The sequence below is a fragment of the Myodes glareolus genome, chromosome 5 (genome assembly GCF_982192425.1).
Source record: "Myodes glareolus chromosome 5, mMyoGla1.1, whole genome shotgun sequence".
Classification (NCBI taxonomy): domain Eukaryota; kingdom Metazoa; phylum Chordata; class Mammalia; order Rodentia; family Cricetidae; genus Myodes; species Myodes glareolus.
In genome coordinates, this window is record NC_142030.1 from 7,689,670 (window position 1) to 7,716,191 (window position 26,522).

The 26,522-nt window shown below is 43.1% G+C and overlaps 1 protein-coding gene and 1 long non-coding RNA gene across 9 annotated transcripts in view; one reads left to right on the plus strand and one right to left on the minus strand.

Moving 5' to 3' along the window:
* Positions 1-26,522, minus strand: part of Esrrg (estrogen related receptor gamma) — a 613,673-nt gene that overhangs the window by 562,516 nt on the left and 24,635 nt on the right. The gene's annotated exons all lie outside the window — the stretch shown is intronic.
* Positions 367-22,876, plus strand: LOC146894802 (uncharacterized). 2 transcript variants are annotated; one of them, XR_015001220.2, is made up of 5 exons: positions 367-525; positions 16,495-16,667; positions 17,401-17,584; positions 19,214-19,361; positions 20,821-22,876. It is a non-coding gene; the product is annotated as an uncharacterized LOC146894802 (long non-coding RNA). The 2 variants fall into 2 exon arrangements; XR_015001219.2 differs by lacking the exon at positions 19,214-19,361.

Consider the following 26,522-nt stretch of genomic DNA (forward strand, 5'->3'; position numbering starts at 1 on the left):
AAATAAAATAAATATCTCTCTATTTTTTTTGAAAAAAAAATTTTTCCCCGGCACTGTCAGATTTTGATGGCATTACTGCGTTTGCATAATCGACGCCTCTGGGTGTGTATAGATGTATGTATGTGCGTGTGATTTCTTTTTTTTCCCTTTAAATCCTGCTGCTCCTGCCTCCGTCGCCGCCGCAACCGCTGCAAAAGCAAGCATGCGTTCCTCTTTTGTCTTTCATTTTACCTTCAGGGTGACATTCAGTGCCAACTGCTCCCTTTTGACCGTCGCCAATCCCCGCCTGGGCAAAATAAATTTGAAAAAAAAAACGGAGTGGGGGAGGGGAAGGAGGAACCCCTTCATCCCCAATGCTGGGGTGCTGGGTTCCCGGATTCCAGACTTACGCGTCCCACCTCCCAACCTTAAAAATAAACATTTTCCCCTCTACCCACCCGGCCCAGGCAGAGATTCGGCACCAAGGAGCATCCACCCAGGGCCCCACTCGTGTTCGCGATTCACGCTGGCTGACTTGCATACCCGGTGCGTAGGCCTCACACAATTGGAGCTATTTTTCTTTAAATCCTTTTTTTTTCTCTTTTAATGGGGAGGGGGTAGGGAAGAAAGAGAAGTCCCAGACTGAGTGAGGGTTCTATGGACAAGGAAGAAAGATGTGCAGGGGGAGGGGGTACACTGGCATCTAACTCACCACCAGGGGAGTTTGGAAGGACATAAAGGGTGATAACATTTATTTCACTTATTCTAAATGGCAGTAAAACTTTTTTATATAGACAAAGATGTGACAGCTGACTATCCAATGCCTTGGTCATTTTATTAATTGTTTCCAAGCATCAGAAGGAGGGGGGAGGGGGTTCCAGGGTAACCTTAATACTTCTGTCTCTAAACAGGAAGTTGTACTTTAGCTGGTGTGGCCACAGGACTACATAGCACAGACAACTTACTTTTGCCAGGCTTCCTTTGCTGTCTGCTCACTGTCTGGCATCCCTACATTCCGTCAGGTCATCATAATATTGTATATGCTTGCACCCTGTGTATAAACCGGAGATGTGCAGTACCAGGTCCCATAAACATTATGCCCATCTTTACCACTACCTATCCATTTGTATAGCAGACTGAGGAATTTCCCCTACACCTCACCATGACCTTGCTCTCTGGAATGTGTATATTGCTGAGATCCCTCACTGTCCCCAACAGATTCCAAATTCCTAAAATATGACAGTAGAAGCCAAGGTTGGGGGTGGGGAGACCCACAGAGGAGAATGTAAAATCTGAGAAGTGGAAGGGCCTGGAAGGGAACTCTTAACTCGCCTGAGATCATCCTGGGCGGCTGTCCATTTGAACGGTTTGTCTAACTGCAGCTGGCTAAGTGTCCTGAGAGCACCGAGACACTTGTTGCGTCCTTTCCCTTTAGAGTCACAACCCAAGAACTGCTAGCAAACCCCATGGGGAAGACACTGTAATTATGCAAAAGCCAGACAATCAGAATTGGAGGAGAGCCTGGCTGAAGTAGACTCAGAGGGTCAGAGGACTATTGACGAATGGCAGGATCCCAAGACTTGAGCGGAGCCTCTCCACCGTTGACAATCGGCCCAGATGCTCTGGCTCTGTTTACAGTCTCTTTGGACTGCCAGGAGATGGGCTGATCCATCCCCTTGGTGCTGAGAGGTGACCAGAGCCATTGATTCAAGAGACCTAGAGCCTATTCAGCATCCCTGTCTATAGAAGTTATTGGTAACTTTCCAGTAAGTAGCCAAAACACACTGGTTAACTGGTTAACAGACAGTGTCCAGTTCTCCGGGGTTTTTCCTCACTATCATTTTTATTTTTGTTTGCTTGGTTGTTTCACTTACTGTCCGCAGAACCAGACTCTTGATGACCTACCTCCAGGATATCAAAAGAATAATTTAAAAAGAAAAAAATCTTGACTAACTTTGATCCCCTGAAATACATTATATGTTCTCTCCAGGCAAATGCTGTCCTTGCTTCACTGACCCACACATCAGAGCAGGGGCCAAGAGGTCCCTTCCTTTGGTAGTCAAGGTTCAGGTTCTCCAGAGGCCTGAATAGATGATTGTCTGTTTGCTTGCTCTTTGGGGAGGGAGGGGGCAAGGGGGGTCTTATGTAGCTCTGATTGGCCTCAACCACCCAGCAAGACACCTGTCTCAGCCTCCTAAGTGCTGGGATTACAGACATGCACTGACATGCCCAGCTTGCATAGGAACTTTCCCAGTCAAGACCCTCCAACTCTTTCAAGAAGGCCTCTTTGTTGGTTGTCTGAATTCAGGTTTAGTTCCAAGGTGTTATTTTCTGCCTTCATCTTAAACGTAATAGTTAATAGAGTTGGAGCATGCCCAGTTTAACTTCCCAGCCAAACCAGGAAGGAATGCAAAGAGCTTACAAAGCACCATGGGACACAAAGAAAGCAAATCTGCAAACTTGACTTTGTTGAGAACATGAAGATCAAATTCTATCTCCAACACACAGTAGGAGGGGAAAATGAGGATTTGCCCCACCTTACACGAGAATATCCAAGCATGGAGAAGCAGGTTACACAACTAGGATTCAAATTCAAAGACGCTGAGTTCTCACTATCAACCTATCGTCAACGGTTAGCATCCTACCCAGACTGGTCCCCGCCATGGACCAATCAGTTAGTAACTCACTGCCATCTCACAGGTTCAGGGAACACTCCCAATACCCTTTCCCCAGCATGCCTTGACTTCCTTCTGCCTCTTTAAATTCGATTCATTATTCCAGTTCTACCCACTGGTCAAGGCCAACTTCCTACCCTACTGTGTCCACAATGCTGCTGTTTATGACCATTCTGCTCATCCAGTATTCCACAGTGTTCACTGCTGCATAGAACATCGTTGTTTGCTACCTGTTTGGGGGTTATTTTTAATGTTTATCCACCTTCCAATTATTTTCTAACAGAATTATGCCTCTCCCTGCACCCCCACCTTTTCCGGTTTATCTAGCATGGTGCCAATTATAACAGTGGCTTTCCTCTATGCCTCTGGTGGATTAATCCACACAAAGATGCCCTCTGGGGCATAACGATGGCACTTTTCAGTTTGAAAATACACAAACTGGTCTCCACACACCTTACACAGTCCCCAGAAAACAACTTACCCTGCCATGGCTATATACACTCTGCTGGAATCCTAGCACCCAGCAGGGAGGCTGGGGCAGGAGGAGCTAGGGTTCCCAGGAAGGACAGAGGAAAGGGAAAACAATAAGCTCAGATGAGTGGCCAGATTATTTGCTTTGAGGATGATATTATAATGAGGTAGAATTTGGCCATGGGGCTGACGATGGTGAGCAGGCATATATAGAAAGCTGATGGAAATGGGATCATACAGGGGCTGGGGTAGCTAGTTTTGCATTTCCCAAGTGTGTTCTGGGCTTTAAAAACTGGGACAGTTAGGGTCTGGTGGTCACCAGATACACTAGCAACTCTAGAGCAGCTGCTGGAGGACAGCTTGTGTGGGGTCAGCAAAGGCTTTGCGTCCCCAGTTGTACAAAGTAGAGTTCAACTAACTCCAAGGCCGCTCTAGCTCCAGGAGTCTGAAACATGATGTTAGGGGGAAGAGAAAGCAAGGGCAAGCTTGAACATTCCTCCATTTCTTCATGCTTTGAAGATTGATGTAAACATAGATGCTCAAGAGCCCAGGCTAAGTAAGGCAAGTTCAAGTGCCTACCTCTAGTTCTGTAGTATAATTCAGTCATTTGGAAAAACAGAATTCATAGACAAAAGTATGTTCAAACTCACACTTTCAGACTCAACTGTAGCTCCGTGGTACAGTACTTGCCTAGCAATCATAAGTTCCTGGAGTCAAATACCCAGAGAGAGGTAAAAACATCATTTCTACAAGTGTCACTTTTATACAAGATGAAATTATCAGTAACCATGCATACTGGCCACCTAGTACAACCGCAGTGTCACTAGTCACCATTCAAGCTTACACACAATTTATCTTCCTTCTAACACAAGCTAATTTGATATGAATGGATCCAATCATTGTCTTCAACTCATAAGCAATAAGCAGCTTGAATGAAATCATGATATACTTTGAAAGTCAGAGACTGACAATAAAGAGACACGGGGACAAGAACCTGAAGGAAAGGAACCTTTTGTGTATTTCCTGCCTCTAGCCACTCTCAGTGCACCTGTGTGCTCCTTGGTACCCTGAATTGAATGCTTATACTCGTTGGTGTGTGTGTGTGTGTGTGTGTCCGTGTGTGTCTCTGTGTGTGGTGTGTGTAGCAGAATATTTGGACTTTTGGTTTTATGGATTTTTTTTTTTTTTTGGAAATAGGGTCTCGTGTAATCCACAATGCCAAGGCCAGTCTCCAACTCACCTTGTAGCTGGGGATGACCTTGAACTTCAGGTCTACCTTCCTCACTTCCCAAGTGCTGAGATTCCAGCACTAGACCTAGTTTATCCGTTGACTTTCTCACCAGGTTTTTGTCGGGATAATAAAACAACAGAAATGAAAAGCACACTCCAGGCACAAAAGGATTGTCTGTCAGATGTAGATTTTACATGAGTCATGCTTCTAGAAAGTTTTCCAGTCATTAAAACATGTGGCGGCAGGAACTCTGGGACCCTGGTCAAGAATCCAGGTTGACTTTCACTACATACAGTTCATGAGAGGACCTCACAGTCTTACAACTAACTAGTAAAGGGCGAGCTCCAGAGTGCTGGGTGGTCAGCTACCCCATCCACTCAGGTCATTTTCAAAACTGTGATATAAACTCAAGGAAAATGGGTACCTGGTCACACATCTCAACTCGAATCAAGTTCATCAGAATGTTTATTTTAAAACAGACAGGTATACTATGGCTGATACATGAAAATACACAAATAAACTCATAAGGCAAAGGTCCTTATCGAGCTTTCACCACTTCAAGGATACACAGACGAGATGTTCTTTGGTTGGTGGTGGTGGTGGTTGTTTGTTTTAGCGCTGAAGTTGTGAGCAAAGGAAAGAAGGGAATGGTAAGGGGAGGGAGAGAGAGGTAATGTTTCCAATATAGAAGACTCATAATTTTCTTCACATTCCAAATGTGGTCCTGTTTTTTTTTTTAAAAAAAAAAAAGTTAAGGCCACTGGAATAAAAAATAGCTTGTTTTAAAATGGAGATTAAAGAGAATGGCTATTCATTTAAAGCAAATGCCATGCCTACCGCAACACGGTAGTGTATAATAACCACTAGTATTCCAGATGATAGCCCTGAGACACAATAAAAGCCTCCATCATCAAAGGAATCTATTTTCAAGGTATTTTACTTAACCGATAGAGGAAGAAGCATCAGCCTGCTGGAAAGAGTTGAACATCGAATGAAAACAGGGCTAATGCTCTCAGCTGGCTAAGTAAGGCTGCTAAGCAAGGCAGAATGGGGCAGGGAATGTTCTTGTTTGTTTATTTTTATTTGTTAGGGAAGGAGAGGTATCTTGCAGGTGTTGAGGTGGCAAAGAATGGGGGCAGAATAGAATCCTGGAGGGAGGAGCAAAGGAGAACACTTGACAGAGAGCTGGAGTCATGTAATTTCAATATCCTGTATCGGACAACTGAATTAAGGCTAGGCTATTAATGATGTGCAAATTAAGATTAAGAAAATAATTCAGTTTGAGATATTTTGAGGAAGGATGTAGAAGATATTTGTGGTTGGAGAAGTCTGAGGCCCACCAGTAAATTAGTGATGGTCAAAGTTGTTAAATAAAGGTAAGGGTGAAGGTATAAACAAAAATAATTTCAGAGTCTGAAATAAAATGGCATTTATTTGATCAAGTTCTAATTACGTAAAATACATAACACCTGGTGAAATGTTGGTGGTTTTCAGGGTGCAGATTTCTGAATTTGTAACATACAGTGCAGAACAGCAGTCTCCAGGTACTCTGAATTTTGGGTTACACCTGGGCTTTCCCACAATCCTCCATTTCAAGGCTCAGCTTTCCATATGCGCTAGCACGCTGACTGCCTGGTTGTACAAGAAGGGGGGCAGAGCGTACCCTGGCAGCCTGGTTCAACTGGAAAAAATGCTGGCGACGTCACCCGATGCCACTGGCTCCCGACTATGTCCTCATCGGACATGGCTCTGCCAGCTGCTGAACCAGCAGGGGAAACTCAGGGTCATGGAAAGATCACTAAACTTAGAGTCAGAACTCGGGATGGTATGGCTCACCATGGCCTGCGGCTGCTTTTGTACTCCCTGGGCAAACCACTCAGGCTTCAACACCTGGCTCACCCCTGAGCCAGCCCCCTGCTGCCAGTCTCAAGCCAGTCCCCCAGAGCAGAGCAGTGTTGTGGAGGTCATAGGTCATCATCTGAAGGAAGTCCTGAGTGGAGCCAACCACACATGATCCAAGTCACCTCTTTTATGAGCCTTTCCCTGCTCCCAACTGTGGGAACACTCCTGTGTCTTCATCATCGCCAAACCCTTCTGAGATTAACCCTGTATGTGAACTTCTGGAATTCTGTCATCAGCTCCTATAACTGATGCTTTAGTTATCTTCTGACTCACGGTATGTACAGAGCACAGCAGTGGCCCCGTAAGTGCTTACTAAATGAACCAATGACTGTCAGGGAGGAATCTCAACCTACGTAGGCACAAATCTATGAGAATGGTTTTGATACGCCACAACATGGGAAGCACTGGGCCAGTCACAGGTACATGATACAAGTGCTCAGAAGAGCCACTCTATAATAAAAGATATACAGTTCCTATACACTATCTTACGTATTCAGCCACTTTTAGGGAATAAAGCCCTTTACTTACTACCCAGGCTTAAGGTTAAAATGCAAATATCATCCCTCTCTCCTGCCCCTGAAATGCTAACAGTGACTTTAATTGACACCAAGGCATAAACAACGCATTTAAGATGATTCCAGAAAGTTGTGAGAAAGAAAACCAGGGGGTATCCAGATTCAAGGTCCTCACCTTTGCACAGCTGCTACTGCATGGTGGGAGGGACCCAGAAAGCATGCCAAACATCACATTCCTGCCAAGTTTTCTGAATCTTCCTGTAATCACATGCCCTACCATCAAGGCAGAAATCACAATCTCGAGGCTTGGTGGGGAACAGGGTAGAAGATACAGCACACATAATGGCTGGTGTTTGGTTAAGGTGGGCAACTCCTGGAAGCAGTCACCTTCCTGTCAACCTTTCCGGAAGACAAGGCAATCAAGCACACCAGTTTTAATCTACATTTAAGCTTTTTGCTTGGCCAATGTTATATTTGTATCTTAAGTGTTCCCCAAAGCCTATCATTTTAAGACTTGGTCCCAGCCTATGGTGTCACTGGGAAGTGGTAGAACCAGGGGCAGATTGGGTCTAGTGGGAGAAAGTTAGAATACTGGAAGGAAGTTAGAACAGTGGGGGCAGGGAATGCAGGGGTATGGGAGTAGAGGGGTGGGGATGCCATGGAAGGAGATCCAAGGACTCTGCCCTTCTTTTTGTTCACTTTCCAGCTGCCATAAAGTGTGTGGCTTTGCTCCACACCACACTCACACAGCCTGTGCTGTCCAGCTACAATCCCCAAAGGGGCAAGCCTATCTGCTATAGTCTACAGCTTCCGAAACAACCCTCTTCATTCTGCACACTTCACTGCAGGAACCAGCATCTGTTGTGGTTCCCAAACTCAGCCGTCCATCTAAATCATTTGCTCTGTTTCTCTCTCAGCCCTCATCATCAAAGAATTTCTGTTTGCAGTTGACAGTGGTTAACACAGAGACTCACAACTGACCACGGTGCAGAAAATCAGAGGGTGCAAAAGACTCAGTTCTTTACAGAACACACAAGGCACAACTCTCCTTACAAGGCTCTGTGGGAGAGGAAGTGGAAAAAGTGTAAGACACAGGGGTAGTGAGAGATAAGAAAACAGTATCTCCTGAATACAGGACAGCTGCACATGGAAGCTCATAGTGGAGGCCACAGCACACCCATGTCTTGTGTAAGCCTAAGCAGGACCAAAGTCCAGCCTGGAAAGAGGAGTTGAGAATGAAATCCCACCCCTGGCTGTGGAGATATCTACTGGCAGCCATTAGCTGCTGGGAGATGGAGGGACTTATTATCTTAAGAGTGTAGCCTCTGGTAGGCTGACCACACTCAATAGGAAAATCACCACACTGAGGAATATCTGGGCAGCACTCATTGGCCTTCATAGGTTTTAAAAGAAAAAAGACATCAAGTTGGGTAGGTAGGGAAGGGGGTGTGGGTCTGAGAGGATTTGGAGGAGAAGAGGTGAACATGATGGATCAACACACACAGGAACCTCCCAGAGGAGTAGTAAAAGCTAATTAAATAATGCTTCTCCAGTCACACCCTGCAGCAGTTGGGTCAGAACACTCAAAGGCAGACCGAAGGAGTCACACTTGCTCATGAAAATCCTCCACGTATGAGGTCATAAAAAGAGCGGAGTGGGTGTGAGGACCTAGTATGCCCGAAAAATCTATGTGGAAGATGGACAGAGTGTGCCTGTCTACAATTCCAGAGCTCCCACAGGAGACAGCAGGTAGAGGCTGTAGAATCCCAGGGAGCTCACGTACAATTCTCACAGTGTAGAATTTAAGGACCAACCCCAAGGCTTTCCTCTAGCTTCTACACGTGCTCTGTGGACTGTATACACCTACACACACGGGGGGTGGGCACAGGCACACACACACACACACACACACACACACACACACACTAAGTCACTCTAGCACACAGCAAAGTTCAAAGTTTGGGTCCCATTAGCTATTACAGATAAATGGGGCTTCAGTTGGCTAAGCTGATATATAATGTTAATAAGTATCAATAATTAGACACTGGCCCAAAACAGACAACCTTACAGATTTCAAATCCCTATTCATTCACTATCAAACCTTTTCTGGAAAGTTCTTTGTAAATGAACCCTAGATAAAGTTTGGTAGGAAGTTTCATCCCAAGCCCCCTCCCCTGGGAGTTGAGTCGGTCTAGATTCTACCTCCGAGAAAGCTCACCAAACGATGATCCTCCCCAGAGATGCTCAAGACCACTCCCACAGGGTATTTAAACTGCTCCCCCCAGAGAAAAAAATTGTGATTTTCCAGTCTTCCTTCCCAATCTCTTCTCTGGGGCCTGGAAGGCCATACAAGAGCGTTGGTATCCATTAAACCTGGGCCTTTTCTAATTCCATTAGATTTGGACTGATTTGGATTATTGCATTGGTGGACAGACAGGTTTATCGGGGTGTAAAAAACTTTTCAGATAGGATAATAATAATGGGTTAATTCATTTCAGGTATCAGGAAAGAAAGTGTTCAAAAGGTACATGAAATGCTGATTTTTTTTAAATGCCTCCTCATTCAAAAAACATTTTAATATGCTATTTTATTGAATCTTCCCAACAAACCTACAAGTTTGCTATGTTATGTCCACTTTAAAAAAGATAAAACAAAAAATAAAGGTAGTTCCCACTGTTTGGAGGCAAAGTGAGGCTGGAATCTCTGAAAACTATGCTTCGTTCCTGGACCATTCATGCTTCCTCAGAAGCCCTACTGATTGCTGCCAGCAAGATGCCATCCACATTGAAACCTAGTGCAGAGCAATGGTCTAACTGAACTAACAGTAGTGTCCAGCATATAGCCCAGGAACCTATAAGAAGAATGGCAAAATGAATGTGCCCAATGCAAATAATAAATTGACTTAAAACATTATGAATGGGTGGGGTATGATTTTGATTTGTAACTTAATTATGAGAGTCTTAAACAGGAGCTTTATACACAATGAAGACACATTGAGCTGCAATGTCAAAAGTCCCCACCTACCCATGGCATGTTAGGAAAGGAAGGAAGGAAGAGGGTGGGGAGAAAGAAGTACTTTTCAATGTATTTTAATTAAGCAGATTGAAAATTATTTAATGTGTTAACAAGCCTTATAAATGTCTGAAATCTATTCCTTCTAACCATAAATAAAAATCCTTTCAGGCCCAGCACTACTCAGGACTGACACCCCATTGAACATACTCTGCCGTAGATTCCTGACACCCATTGTACTTACACTACAATAACTTCCTGACCATCCTTACACCCCATTGGACCATGCTGCCCTTGTTTCCTGTCACCCACTGGACATACACTGCCATGATTTCCTGATACCCCAAATAGACAACACTACCCTGACTTCCTCAGCTCTTTCCAGACTCTGCCCTGTGTTATCCTCTCAAAGAGAACCAACCAGCTTTGTTGACATTTAAAATTGAACCATGTCCCCATTTCCAGAAATTCCTCGTCTCTTCCACCTTTTCTTCCCCCTTAGTACTTTGCAAAGCACTTGACAGTTTATGTCTTCAACTCACTGTCCTACTTGCCATCTCTGTGAGCTCCAAGGATATTTCCCCCCCACACTATTATCTCCAACAGCTAGAAAACCAAGCTAGTGCTCACTAAGTCATGGTAAGAAAAGGGAATGATCATCAAAGAGAAAACGTGTCATGGGAGAAACTCAGATGAAGATGCTGTCTCCATTGTTAGTTTGTGTTCAACAGTGTCTTTTGGGACAGGGAGATGGTTCAGCGGGAGGAGATGATGTCAACCCCAATTACCTGAGTTCAATCCCGGGATACCAGGACATGTATGGGAGAAGGAGAGAACCACTTTTTTTTTTTAAAGTTGTCCTCTGACCTCCATGTGCATGTCTTGGTACACATGTACAGACGCACACAAAGGCCCACAAAAATAAATAAGCTTAAATTTTAAAAGTGAAGCATCTATTCTGGTTTAACTTATTTTCACAACCAAAGGATGACAATATGATGCACAACTAACTGAAAAACAAGAAAATTGAGATGATATGACCATTGGCACTGAAGAAAAATTGCAACACTGGGTATGACCTTCTTTTCAATTGTCTGTAATTATTAGCAGATAGAAAGTAGAAAGAAGAAGTTTCCGATCATGGACGTGAGACCCAACAATCCTAAGGGTAGCCATGTACAGATACCTAATGGGTGCTCAGACGGAACTACTTTCCACCCTCTTAGACCACAGTATGCTTCCAAAAGAAAAGTCAGCAGTTTCCCTGATATAAATAACGTTAAATATTTACTGGATTAACATTTCCCATAGGTATTGGGAGAGACTGCTCGTTTGTTCCCGGCCACTCAGACTCAAATAATCACACAGAAACTATATTAATTACAACACTGTTTGGCCTATTAGCTCAGACTTCTTATTAACTGACTCTTACATCTTAAATTAACCCATTTTTATCTCTATGAGGCTGTGGCCTACCAGTAAAGTTCAGGCAGCATCTTTCTCCTTTAGCAGCTATATGGCATCTATTTGACTCTGCCTACTCTCTTTCTCTCCTCTATATCTGTTTGAATTTCAGGTCTGATTTTACTCTGATAAGCCACTGACCCAAACAGCTTTATTCATCAACCAATAAAAGTAACACATGTACAGAAGGACAACCCACATCATCTCCTCTTTTCTGTCTAAATAAAAAAATAAGATTTTAACTTTAATAAAGTAAAATTACATGTAACAAAACAGGTTCAAGAATTACAGGTACAATATTTAGTTTATTTGTGTCTGGCAAAATTAAACAAAATATATTATTATCTATCTTTGTGAATCTAAAGTTTCATATCTAATTTATCTTTTATCATAACCAAGGAAAACTGTAACTATCTGTCTTATACTCTTCAAAGACCCCAGAAGGATAAACAAGAAGTGCATTGTAAGCAACTTCCAAAAATTTAGAATTGATAGGGACATCTTTCTGCCTGGACAATCATTGAATGTTCTTTTGTAACAGGGCATCCATCTTCAGCCTACAGGCCCATAGTATCCAGCAGACATTTCAATGAAGCAGGACATTTGATGATCTGTTTTGCCTATGCTGGCAGTTTTTCAGTCACTTTCTTCTGTGTCCTGCAGAATGTCTGACAGTTTCTTCTGTGAAACAGAAATTCTGAAAAACTATACTATCTGTTGCAAAGTTCAGCAGTCACTTTTCTGTGGGTCCTGCATGTCCAGTTTATATAGCATACCATAAAGCAGTCCAGGCAAGAGCAGTTTCTTGCACAAATGGCAAGATTTGTCACATTGAAGGCAAATTCCATAATGAGTTTCTTTAGTGTCTTTCAACTTCTGTGAGGTAATTGGTGCTGCCAGAAGCAGACATGTCTCACTGTCAAGAAAAGTCTAAATTCTTAAAACCCTTTAAATGCCATATTCTGTAGGTTTCTGAAAGGTTTGAAGAATACCTATCCATCTGAAATATATCTCTCTACATCCAGAAAACCTAATTAACATGACTACAATGTTTGATTATTACAGATCACTATTAATCTGTATTTCTTATCTACATATTACATTTTAAAATGAGCTGCACAAGCACAATACCTTAAATAAGAGCAGAAATACACATACACAGTGTAGCAAATCAACTTTAAATTTCTATCAAGAGACCAAGATTCATACCAACGCAAAGTATTCATTTCTATATCATATCCCCTTTTAATGAAAACAAACATTTATAAATAACCATTTTGGGAATTTGGGTGTAGTTTTTCTCCAAATTTCTTCCTGATATTTGTTGGGTGAAGTATTTTTAGGGTTAACAGAGAACTTTCAGGGGGCTTTGTTCCATTAAACCACATTAGTTTGGAAGGAATACACAGGTTCACATTCCTCTGTGGAAACAAAAGCAGAACCTCTTTTCAAAGTAACATATCCTTGGACTCAAATATTGAAATCAAGATACCTTTAAAATATATATGTTGGTTTAGCTTAGCAGCCTGTACAATGAAATGTCTCTCTGTACTTAGTTCATTCATAATCAAAAACTTCAAAGAAAACACAATAACATACATAATCCAGATTCTCTGTGTATATTCCATCTTTATGTGGCTTATTTGTCTTTACTCCTTTAATCTATGACCGTCTGTCTTCGTTTATATTACTTTTATATAATAGTCTCTTTAAAGACTGTTTTATTTTTTTTTCTATATCCTTTTTCCTCTCTTTCCCAAGTGTACACATACTTTTTAAAACCACTGTGTCTCTTCAGAGGTCTTTTGTTGTCTGAATTTGTCTTTATTGTGTATCTGTAATCATTTTCTGACCAGGAATGTTTTTTTCTAAAATGCTAAGCAGGTATGGCTAGGACCAACTCCGTAATCCTGCCTGTCTGCTCCTCCCAGTCCAGTGTGGCAGAGGCATGTTCACTGCTTCTGTGAGTCATGTTCACCGCCCCAGCTCTAGGGACACAGCATGTCTATGTCGCCATTAAGCAACTAGTACCACTGTGCTCTAAAACCCTATTTAAATGCTCCATAGCAAGACTTTCAGAAAGAGCCAATGTCCTTCCTGCTGGCAAACCAGGAAGCTGCCTCTTAAAGAAGCCATGTCTCTGTTCACTGCCAACAAACAGAGCCTATGTGAAAATAATGGGACTACCAAGAAGCTGTGCGTCACTCTGTTCTTTTGTATCTAGAATTTCTTCCCAAGCACTCTCAGTTTTTACGTGGATGTCATTACCCCACGATGGCACACCATGTTGTAGGCTGAGACTATTCATTTATTCCCAACTGCTCAAACCCAAATAATCACACAGAAACTGTATTAATTCCAACACTGTTTGGCCTATTAGCTCAGGCTTCTTATTAATTAACTCTAGCATGTTAAATTAACCCAATTCTATCTTTATGAGGCTGTGGCCTACCAGTAAGGTTCCAGGGGGTGTCTGACTCCTTCAGTAGCTACATGAAGTCTCTCTGACACCACCTACTCTCTCTGTCTCTGTTCATACTTCCCGCCTAACTTTACTCTGCTAAGCCATTGGCCCAAACAGCTTCATTCATCAAGCAACACAGATAGAGAAGGACTTCCCACATCACATAGGTAAAATTATTTTCTGAAAAGGGTTTGATAGACTGCACAGATATCCACCTGAAGCACCGCTATCATGTGTGGCTTCTCCACCATTTACATGTGTTCCAGGATGGAATCTCAATGCCCCACTGTCTATGTGGAGCTTCACTGAGGAAAACAACATAAGCATAGCAGGGATGAGGATGGCCCATGGAGCTCAGAAAATGACCCAATTAACTGATGCCACCACAAAAACAGAAAGCAACAATGAATCAGAAAATATGGCAACATGCTTCTCCTCCACACTGCCCTCCTCTTCTGCAAAAATAAGGTTTAGGAAGAAAGCCCTTTCAGGAATGAAAATGGTATTTATTAAATACTCCAGCAACTACAGATTCAAACTAGCATTTTCCTTCAAAACAGTCACTTGGGGAGGCAATGTAATTACCTCAGCAATGCTGTGATTGCTCTAGACATTTTGGGAATTCCTCTTTTAAAATCACCTTCACAGCTGCTTTAGGACTCATATGGAAACCCAGTATAATTGTTGTTATGGCTTTAATTTATGTAACAAAACTACTGTGGTTCATCCTACAGCAAATTTGGTTGGCTCTAATTGTAGGTTAGACTTCCAAGTCAAACTGACTTCCAGTCAAATGTTTTTCCACATTAAGGACACAGTGGGCCAGGATGACCCTGAGGGACACACAGGAGGGTCTGGGCCCTGATGGACACACAGGAGGGTCAGGGCTGGAACTGGAAGTCTGTGTTTGAATGGTTCTTCTGGTTTTCACTGCAAACTGCGACCTAGAACATCTTGTTACTAGGGTAGGATTTAAGGGGTGTCAACTACAGCAAGATTTGGACCCCTACCATTTATCCACTCACAAATTATTTCTTTAGTCCTCATTGGCTCAACAAGTAAGAGCCTGTTGGCAATGAGAGAGTAAAAAACAAAACAAAACAGAAACAAAAAAAAATGGGTGGTTCAAACCAAAAGCATACCCACATTCCCTCTCTTCTGTGTGGTCTGGGCCAGATGAGTAGTTTCCACCAATGCCTTGGAGGCAAAAGAGTAATGAATATCATCTCCAGAAGAAAAAAAAATACCTGAATTAAAACCATGGGTTGATGCTTAATTAAGTGACCTGGAACAAATAAATCACAGGTTCTGTGCCTCAGTTTCCTTCACCAGTGAAATGTGTCTAGTAATGGTACTGACCCCCCTCTGACCTCTGTACTAAGAGAATACATAGTATGGACCAGAGTGCTTATTTATTTGAAGAAATAAATGTATTGAGACCAGCCTTGTTTTCTCCTTCTCCCAGTTCTGGGACTGCAGGTGTGTCGGACCACACCTGACTGCTTTCATCATGTGAAGTCATAAATTCTATACCCGTAACTCTAACCTCTTTCCTTAACATTAGTGCATAGAGGCCCATCAACTTTCCATATTGACCAGGTACAGAATTGAAATACTTTCCTGGATAAATTTCTCAAACTACTCTAGCTCCACAGGTCTTATTTAAATATATCAATAATCGTAAAGTCATCAAACCCCAAAACTAATTATTTTGGGTTCTCATTCCAGCTACGTTGTACATCCTAGACCACCACATATGTATGTGCTTGCACACACACACACATACACACACTTCATATCAGTTAAAGTCATGTTAAACCTTTACAACAGTGTCCATGCTCTGTGTGTGTGTGTGTGTGTGTGTGTGTGTGTGTGTGTGTGTGTGTGAGAGAGAGAGAGAGAGAGAGAGAGAGAGAGAGAGAGAGAGAGAAAGAGAGAGGCAACATTGAGGCACTCCTGCATACCAGACTAAACACGCATTGCTTCATAAAAATGTCTCAACTACTTTGTGCCTGTGACTGTTCAGTCCCATTGTGATTTTCACTTTAAAAATATAAAACCAAACCACAAAAATGTGACCCAGCTTTGCAGGGCATAGGCAGCAAGCTGTCTGGGTACAGAGGGTCAATACTGCAGCTGCCCCCATCTCAGAGCTGTGGTCTCTACCTTGCAACTCTGATGCTATTCTGTTTTTAAATAAGAATAATTAAGATGGATCACACTCAGCACCCAGAGGAGGCTGAGGTAGGAGGACTGCAAGACTGAGGCCAGCCTGAGCTATGTAGTAAGACTTTGTCTCAAGGGGAAAAAAAAAACAATAACCATTAACGATAACTCCAGATCAAAGGATTATTATTGCTGTTGTTATATGTGCTGGGTTTGCAATACAGCGTACTCTAACCGTAACCCTATGAACAAATTCAACTCAGAGAAGGTGAACTGTCACTTTCCCAGTTCAGGCTCTGATGGGGTACTACCTCGGCAATCGAAGTCACCATCAAATATTCCCTGCACCAGCCAGTCTTCTGATGACCACGTATCTGTTTCCTACTGGGGAAACCCTTTGCTTCTGTAATAAGTCACCGTGTGCAGTCCTAGTAAACACCTGGACAAACTCTGTCATGATGGGCTACACTCTATGTGACTAAGGCGAGGGTTGGGCTCCGCATTTTAACTCCACGAGGCAGGCATTTCCTTACTGTACAGAACTTATGGACTCTGGCCATGCTGTTTTCTATGAGCGGTGGATGTAGTGTGACCTGGAGCTGTTCTTCTCCCCAGGTTCAGGGAGCACGTCCTCGTATCCAACCCCGGCTCCTGAATGCTGATCCTTTATATGAGTGCTCTCTAAAGCCTGAAGCTACCAAACGGTCTCACCAAGATTTCCTGACTGGGGGGCATAGCCACCACCTACCACGCGCTGACTCTTAGAGAAGCCCCAGACTGTCTCCATGGTAACAGAGTCAGCACACCATTTTCCTGCTGAATTTCCCCTCTTTGGACCTGCATGGGAACAGTCAATTCAACAGTGCCTTATGCCAAAGCCACCTCCAGCTTCAGACTGTATTTTCTATAGCCTGTGGTTTCCAAGTAACATGAAGTTGTTAGCTGTGGGACTTCTGGGTCTCTTAGAAGGAAATGCTAAAAGTCATGATATGGTCTCTAAGAAACAGTCCTCTTTTGTATAAGCAACAGTCCCTGGGATCTCCTCGAGGGCTGTTGCCAAAGGAAAATAACTGACTGAATGGGCTTGACGGTCATATCAACTTCCTTCTCTCTCTCTCTCTCTCTCTCTCTCTCTCTCTCTCACACACACACACACACACACACACACACACGAGAGAGAGAGAGAGAGAGAGAGAGAGAGAGAGAGAGAGAAAGAATTTATAGTCTTTTTCTAGGTGATTCCTGCACATTTTTAACTTCCAATGTAACCCAAGCCAGGTGTAGAGGACTCAGGAGGTTCCACTCCAGGATCTGAATATAAAGAAAGGAGAAAGACCTTCTACTCCTCTGTTGGTTTATTTGTCCTTTGAGTTTTGTTGTTGTTGTTGTTTAAATTTGCGGGTTTTTTTTCTTGTTTGTTTTGCTTTCCTGTTAGTTTCTTTTGAGTGTGGAGAAGTTTGTTTTGTTGGTACAAGGTCACAAGTGTCCCACCCAGACTGACTTTGATCTCATGACTTGTAGATTAGCCGAATCTAAGAAGCTGTGCTAAATCCAAGAGGGATGTGAAAATCAAACTTCCCTTCGCTGATCCCTTGATGGCACCATCTCTCTCCTAAACTGACCGAAGTTCCACCGACATGGGCGACATTGAGACAGGGTCTCACAATATAGCTCTGCCTGTTCTGGGACTCACTATGGAGACCAGGTTAGTTCAAAACTCACAGATCCTCCTGCCTCTGTCTCCCAAGTACTGGGATTAAAGGTGGGCATCACCATGCCCAGGCCCTGGAAACCCTGTCTTTCTCTGGATGATTCTATCTCTGTCATAAGTTCATCACATTGACAAGCTCCATCCTGCCCTGGAATCACTCCATCCTAACACATGTCCCAATGTGAACAGTCTTTATGTTGATAATTGTGTCTAATATTATATTGTCATCGTAGCTATCATGGTTTAAAACTTGGTCTTCCATTTTCCTTTGTTATCACCTATCTAAAATTGAAAAAAATAATCTGTAATATGTAATAAAATTTTAACTGGTCTGAACTTAGTGAACAGACTAACCTTTGGTATGTGCCAGCTCTGAGCTGCTAACTAAGTAGAGGGATTTCAGTAGAACGCAGAATTTGAAGCTGTCCTAATATCTTCTGGCTGATTGGAGCAGTCTGGCAGTCTTAAAACTTGGGAGAAGAAAAAAAAACCTAGTAAAACTTGCCACTCCGTTATGTTACATCAGAAAAAATAAAAACAAGCCAATAGCAGTATTGATTCCCTTTCTGAGAACATTTGGTGAGCTACCCCTTTATAATGTCACAAGACTCTGCCTGGCTCTGACTTTTCTATCTTGGATAAAAGTTGAGCCCACATTAATTTTTATAAGCTGTGACAAGACAGGGATCCAAACTTCAGCCATAATTTATTCATGGGTGAACCAAATGCCAATGTCTTCTTGATGGCATCCTGCGTGATTTCTCCTTATGCCCCTTTCCCTAGTAGCTAAACATTATACATACGTATAACGGTATTCCCTTGGGGGTTAGTTTTGAAAGTTTGTTTCATTAGGCAACAGACACAGAAAAGAACTTCACCTCTTAACGGTTGCATTTAAATGCATATAGGAACATCTCATTGGAGGTAGCTGGGCCTGAAAGTTCACAGGGACGCTGCCTATTAGATATATGGTCCATTTCTATGCCCCAAAGTTAATACTAGGATGTATGAAAAATTCTCCTAAAATTCAATCTGAGGTACTTATGCACAGGGACCACTGGATTGGCCTCCACACGATTATTTTAGGATGTTAGGAAGACTGTTTCCCATCTCCCTGGTGCTTGGAAATAGTTAGATTTTATGGCTGCTGAGTCAGAGCCAAAAAAATATAAGTTTATGCCATAATATACAACCTTTCCCTTTGGCTGTGAAAATTTATATGTACATATTTATGTGTATATATAGATAAAAATTTTCATAAACAGAGTGGGCCATTTGAGATGAGCTGTATTTAAAGCATGCACTCTCTGACTCTGATGCTGTTACTGCTATTTAAAAAAAAAAAAAACAGTTCTCTCCATAACTTACGAAACCACAAACAAATGGCCCAAACTGCTACTCGAGTCTATGCAGTTTTTCCCTCATTAACTTTCCCTACTTTTTCTTCTACTTTCTCTGTGTGCCCAAGGAGAGGGATGGGGCGCAGAGACGGCTCTGTGGGGACATATACACTTATATGTGGAGGACAGAGCCGGCTCTGTGGGGACATATACACTTGTATGCGGAGGACAGACTTTGACTTTGTAAGTTGCTTTCCCAGAGCTGTCATTCTTTATTTTTCAGACAAGCCTTCTTTACTAGACTCCAGCCCTCAACAGTGAGGTTAGTCAGACCGGCCAGCCAGCCCAAGATTCCACCTGTCTCCCCAGTCCTGGGGTACTAGCTCATGTCACCAGGGTTGACCTTTGTTAAGCAGGGGAAGGTCACTGAGGTGAGTGCTGGGGATTGAACTCGGGTCCTCACACTTGCACAGCAAGCATTTTATCACCTGTGCTGTCTCCACAACCCCTGCTCATATTTTACCACATAAATTCTTAATAGAGTTAACGATGGTAATACCTGACCTCTGTAAGGGGCAAGTCATCTCCATTGAGTGGTTTTTACTTTTCAGCCACATTATTAGCTTTTTGCAGGTCTCATCTTGAAGCCCAGGTCAGCCTCCACTGCTGTGGGATAATGCTTTTGTATACTGTAAAGATTTGTCACTTATGTTTGCTTAATAAAACACTGATTATCCAGTAGTCAGGTAGGAAGTAAAGACGGGACAACCAGACTAGGAGAACTCTGGGAAGACAAAGGTAAATTAAGTTGTAAGAGCTCATTAGTAACAAGCCTGAGCTAAGAGCCCAAACAGTTTGTAGTTAGTATAAGCCTCTGTGTGTTTCTTTGGGACTGAATGACTGCAAGACCAGGTGACAGATAGAAACTTCTGTCTATACTCCACTTTGTCAGTTGGGCCACAAGCAATGTGTGCACTGTCTGTGAATGCCAGACTCATCCAGTCTTGAGATCCATGGCAGACATTGTTAATCAATCATGATGCCCTTTTGTACATGTAGCAAACACAGACTCAAATTTTCTCCTTGCACATCACTCTAAATCTATCTGTCAGTCAACTGCAGTAAGCTGAAACCAATGCTAAGAAAATCCCTACAAATTGCCTGTTTGACTCTTTTTATTAATTTTTCTATTTTATACAAACACATAACTATTCTTTGCTCTTTATTGAGCAAAAAATTACTCTATGTTGCCTTACTCCACCCTCCTCTTATTGGTCCCTAACCTCTGCCAATCATCCAGAGTATGCTTTTGCATAGTTGCCATTCTGCCGAACAAAGAAAATACAGTGTTAGCCTCTGTGAATGTGCATGCTTAAAAACCCTAATGATGACACCAGAAGGCTCTGGATCTGCTAAACACCATTAGCCATAAAACATGGCAAAAAAAATCAATGTTGAGAAACCAGAAACCAGGAAAGGTGACATAGCTCTATATTCATGGTATTCAAGAAATTGAGACAGGGAGATTGCTGGGAGTTCAAAAACTGCCTGGGCCACAGTGAAATCCTACTTCAAGAACAGAGAAATAAGTAGCCCTTTCATCTACAAATAATAACTTTCCAGGAGAGGAAACAGGGGTAAGGGAGGGGACTACCATTCAAAGGATTTTCAGAAACATAAAATGAACTACTCAGGGAACCTAGGCAGCCCCACCAAGGAGGTGAAAGACCTCTACAATGAAAGCTTTCAAACATGGAAGAAAGAGAATAAAGAAGACACCAGAAGGTGGATTTGCCCCATGCTCATGTTCACCTCTGTCAAGCTCTTGTCTTCTCATGTTGATGATCATGAGGAATCACTGATTGACACTGTGATTTTCTCTCCTTCTAGACCATGGCATCCATCTGATCTTGAATTTCACCCTACCTTTTGATGTCTGCCAGTTGAGGTCACCCCTGTATCCAACCCTTCCCTGAATGTGCATGAATGCCACTCAGAGTTCAAAGGCAAATGCCCAGCCATCCCAGAAGAAGCCTAACATGTTAGTGTTTTGTTCCAAGTGTGTAGTCACATGACAAAATGACCCAGAAACAGGTCCCCATTTAAAAAGTGTACAGGTATATTACTGAGGTCCTGTAGCCAAGATGTCAAGACACTGTCATCAACAGCTACAAGAGATTGCTCTGGTCTGCTCTCACCACCATCTCCAACACACAGCTCAAGAAGATAAAGACCCATGGCTGATCATCTCTACCAGATGTGTAGCCGAATCTGCTGCACTGCCATGATTTGTGTGTATGTGTGCCCAACTGTAGTTGTGTTATATATGCTTGTGTGTATGTGTAGAAGTCAGTGGTTGTAGTGATTTGAGTAAGAATGATCTCCATAGACTCATCTGAATACTTGGTCCCCAGTTGGTGGAACTGTTTGGGAAGGATTAGAAGGTGTGGTCTTATTGGTGAAGGTATGTCACCAGGGGTGAGCTTTCAGACTTCAAAAGCCCATGCCATTCCCAGTTAGCTCTCTCTCCCTTGTGTGCTTATGGATTAAAAAGTAAGTTCTCAGCTTCTGCCCAGTCCCATGCCCACCTGCCTGCCTGCTACCATGTTCTCTGACATGATCATCATGGACTCTAACCCTCTGAAACTGCAAGCCTCAAATAAACTCTTTCTTTTATAGGTGGCCTTGGTGTCTTATCAAAATAGAAAAGTAACTAAGAATTGAGGCCCACAGCAGATGTATTCCTTAATTGCTTTCCACATTAATTTCTGAGACAGAGTCTTTCACTGACTTCACTTATTGGGCTAGATTGGCTAGCTAACAAGCCCCAGGATTCCCCTGCCACCCCCTTCACCAGAGCTGGGATTATGGGTACACTTGGCTACACCTGACTTTTAAAAGCACAGGTGCTGAGAATGTAGCTTATTTAGATCCTTTATCTTGCACAGCAAGCCTTTACCAACGGAGCAACCTCCCCAGTTCCTAAAAGGTCAAGACTCTGATGGACCACAGTTAAAAGGTCAGTGAGCCCTGCTAGAGACTACAAAATAAGGTGCACGGCCTAGCTGAAGTCAACAAACAGTCACTGTGACAGCAATTCACATAACTTTAAAACCTACACACCAACCATTTCAACCTTGCAGTAGATACTAACAATAAAGCTCATACTCAAGAACCATGCAACTTAGTTTTAACAACAACAAAAAAAGGAGACCTTTTAAAAAATCTTACATTTTAAGTAAGTTCAGGGTTTTGTGTCAGGCCCTATTTGGAGCTATCTGAGAGTACATTCTGCCCACAGGCTACAGGTCAGACACACCTACATGGCACTGAATCTCTGGAAGCAACAAGAAAGCTCCAAAGGAAAAGCTGTGTTGAGAAAGTTTGCAAGATTTCATAAACTTTAAATGCTTTTCAGGACAAAAGGCTTTTTTTATTTGCAAGATTTCTGGTTTCTGTGGGTTGAGGCTGGGCACGGTGGCACAAACCAATAATCTCATTTGGATAAAGTAAAGGATAAAGAGGATTAAGATTTCAAAGCTACCCTGAGCTACAGGACAACATGCTATCTCCAAAAAAAGTTTTTCAATAGATTAAAATTCCTTTTGACTCTTGCATAGAACTATGGAAGCCCTTCCTAATTTTTAGCTCTGGGCTCTCCTCTCATATAACCAATACCTCTTTGAGGGCAGGGTAGTTTTGTGAGGCTCTAACTATTACTGTGGAACATCAAAGAGGACAACAAAATATACACAGCTTTCCTCACGGAGACAATGCCTACAGAGTGAGGCAGGGTTTCTCTCAATCAATGGTTTACAACACAAGCAAGAGGACTGAGTTCCGATCTCCATCTCAGAATCACATATAAGAGAGAGAATACGAAAGTGGATGTGTGGTGCTTTGGTCCTGGACTGTGCGTATGTGGATATAACCAAGATATACTGTCTATGTGTAAGAAATAGTTAAAGAATAAACTATTAAAAATAAAGAACAAGGTGTCTTCATCTACTGATTATGAGTTATTAGGATCCAGTCAAAGCAATGATCTGGAGCTTCTAAGGAAAACTCATTAGAAACTACCCAGGTCTCTTGAAATATTCTTTCTAGACTGTCCCTCCTGGAACACAGCCAGCACGCTGTGCAACGCCCATGCATGGCTCAGGGCCTTGGGTCAACAGCCCCTCCTGCATTCCCAGCCAACAGCCAACATCAACTGCTAGCCGTGTAAGTGATCCATTTGGACTTTTGCCTATTCAGGCCTTCGGATGTAACTGTATCCACAGTCCTACCTAGCCAACATCTATCTGCCTACAACTGCAGAAGAGACCCAGAAAAAGAACTGAGTGGCTATCCCTTCCCAAATCCCTAGCCCACAAAAATCATGAGCAAACTTCATAGCATCTTTAAGTCACCCAGGGCTGAGGTGGTTTTCATTTGGTTGTATGTACCTAGAGAAAGGATTTAAAAAAACAGCATTCTATCATGGAAATCCAACACACGTGGCCCTGGCTTTGTGACCAAGTGCTAGACACTAGCTCTCAGGACCTCAGAGAGACGATTAGTGAAAGTGAGAAGAACACTGAGGAAGTAGGAATTCGAAGGGAAGAGAGAAGAGATAGTGTCGGGAAGGTGGGACGGAAGATAGGAGCCCTTGAGTTAAATACAGACAGAACAGTTAGCAGAAAGCTCACCGGGAGCCCTGTGGAACGCAGAAGAGACTAGCAGTGACCAAGACCTCTAGGCAGAATGCTGCAAAGTGCTTCTCACCACCACAAATGACAAAACTCAGAAAGAGAGAGGTGGATCCAAGAGAAGACTGCTTAAGGCTGGGCATGGTGGGCCTGAATGGAGAGGTAGGGAAGATTTATGTAAAACCTAGAGGAACTTGTAAGGACTCAAAGTAAGCGTTCTCTCCAGTCTCTCAGAAAGTGTTCTCCAATTACCACGTGGCTAATGACCTCGAGATGAAGATAAGATCCCGTCTAGGCTGAGGCTTTGGAGAGAGGGAAGATTATGACCCCACAGAAGGTTTCCACTCTGCCCTTCACAATTTGCCCCTAAAGATGCCTTGCTGACATCTGAAGTGTGCTTCTCCACAGCAGCTTCAGGTGGGGTTGGCAGACAGAATTGGGTGTGCTTTCAAGACTTACGTAGGTAAGATGTTGACCATCAATAGAGGTCATGGGAAAGCCCTAGTACTCTTAACGTAGTTGCGCTGGAAGAAGAAGTGTTAACCTTGACCAAAAGGGATGGTGGTACAAAATACAGAAGCTCAGATGCAGCCCAGAGTCCACGGGCAGAAATCACACTGCGGGTGATAAAAGATCACTTTCAAAACCAAACAATACTCAAGGTGCCCAACTTTCTTTTTATGGTGACTTAATAATGGCTTAATGTTCAGGATTTTGTTACTCAAATCAAGTTCATTGGGGTGTGGGGGACCACACCTGTAAGCCTAGCAGGTGTGAAGCTGAGACAAATGGTGGCATTACCGGTGTCCTCCACTCTTCTCTTTAAGGGTTTGGACCCGAGAGAAGAAAATCCTTCTGAGTTGTTTTTCTGGTACTATCCTGTCACATCTTCCTAAGGCTCAGAGGTGTATAGAGCGAGCAGGAGTGCCGTTCCTGTTCAAGCGCAGAGCATGTGGATAGGTCCCTACCAGTGAATCTTAAGGGACATGCTCAAACCATCTCTACACCATGCTGCGTCCATAATGCTATCCATTCATAAGATTCACCGCACAGATTTAGAGCATTTCCTTGTTCTATACAGTGGGGGGAGGGGTGTTGTTAAGATTTTAAGCTTCCTGCTACTTTACTAGGTGAGTATGTTAATAACGATGAAAAGTAAGGCTAAGGAAAACGTGTAAATTTCACCCTAGCCTCAGCAGTCTTCTGAGCTTCGTCTTCTTTCACCTTCAGGGGTGATCGGCATGGTAGTAGAAGGCAGTACCCGCTGGTTCGCAAGCAAGTCTTCATACGTTGACATGCTTCAGGGGGCAAGGCAGGAAACATGAATCATCCTAGATCAGGGTGTTTAGTTACTCCAGTGCCCTTTGTTTACAACAAAGCGGGAGCTCTTGCATTTCATTGCATCTCAAGAGACAGTAGCCAGGAGACATGCAACATCACTGCTAGCTCACTCCGAATGTATCTCTAAGCCTAGTGAACTCCCTGGTTCTCCAGGATAAACTGGGGTGAAATCAAACTTTTTGGCTTGTTTGTTTTGTTTTCCTTGTTTTCTTTTTTGTTCATTTTACATACCAACCACAGTTTCCCTTGCCTCCCCTACGCTCCTTTGTTGCCACAGGGTCTCCTAGCTACGCTGTGAAGCCTTGGGGGTACGGGGTTAAAGTGGAGGTCCCTGACTGCTGACTTGTGCACTGGAAGGGGTCAACACATTGGTCCAGGGAGAAATGAAAGACTCGGTGAGGATCTATCCAGATGGGAGAAATGTACTTTGCTTGCAGAGAGTTTGAACATGGTACTGCCTAATTCAAGTCTGATTGAACAAATGTTTATAGAGTATGTGCCATAGGCCAAACATGATGGAAAGAAGCTAAGATGCCACTCCAGCTTTTGCTGACTGTGTGGTAGGAGAGAGATCAAGCACACATACAGTCATTAAAGATATTGCGGGAAGACGAGAGAGACGTGAATCAGAGCCATCCAACCAGGAAAAGGCCATCCCTAGAGGACACGAGCTGCATCCTTTGGAGAAACCAAGCTACAGTCAAAAAACGACCAGGTCTCCAGCAATGAGTTGTTTTTAATGAATTATAAGATAAACAGGTGTCATACGTAGACTATTTGGGAAATGTTTCTGAGTATTTGAAAGGTGGGACAGAAAGGCAAACTAGCTGTTTGCTGAGTCCACTTCTGGCCCTGCAAGCCAGAGCCTCTTGCTGTGCTGCTCAGTAAATTAACTGGACAAAAGGCTGTTGAGAATAACAGGGCAGTTTCAGCTCCAAACAACTGACCCCCAGCTACTGACCGTAATTCCCAAGTAAGTACAGTTGGTCTCACAACTTCGCCATTCTAGCCGGCTTCAGAGCAGGGTGCTAGGAAGGCTGGGCTAGGATTAACCCCAGTTTCCCCTGGAGCCAGAATTCTACTAATCATGTTAAAATTAGCACTCTCTCTGCATTCAGGGGCAGAGCTGCTGAACTGAGGTTTGGTCAAACTTTGATTTTATTGGGACCCCGAAAAGAGGATGTAGTTGATATTCCTATCACCTTCCAGAGTTACAAAAGCAAAGATCCCCACAGAAAATGGGGCATTTCTGCCACTATATCTGCATGCCCCCAAGCGTTTACATTGTTAAGTGTGTGTGACCTCTATCAGCACGTATAACGGCCTCTGCCGGACCCAACCTTGGAAAGATGCATGTATAATGTTTTTACACTAGGCTACACGGTCATCTGAGAGGGTCGTGTCCTAACCACAGAAAGAATATTCTGTGCAATATTTTAGTTCACAAACTGCCTTGGTGCCACGCTCATATCTATCCTGGAGCATCTGTGGCCTCGGGACCACTGCTTAGACATGGCTGCTATGAAAAATAGCTTTCTCTATGGGAATCCAGAACATTGA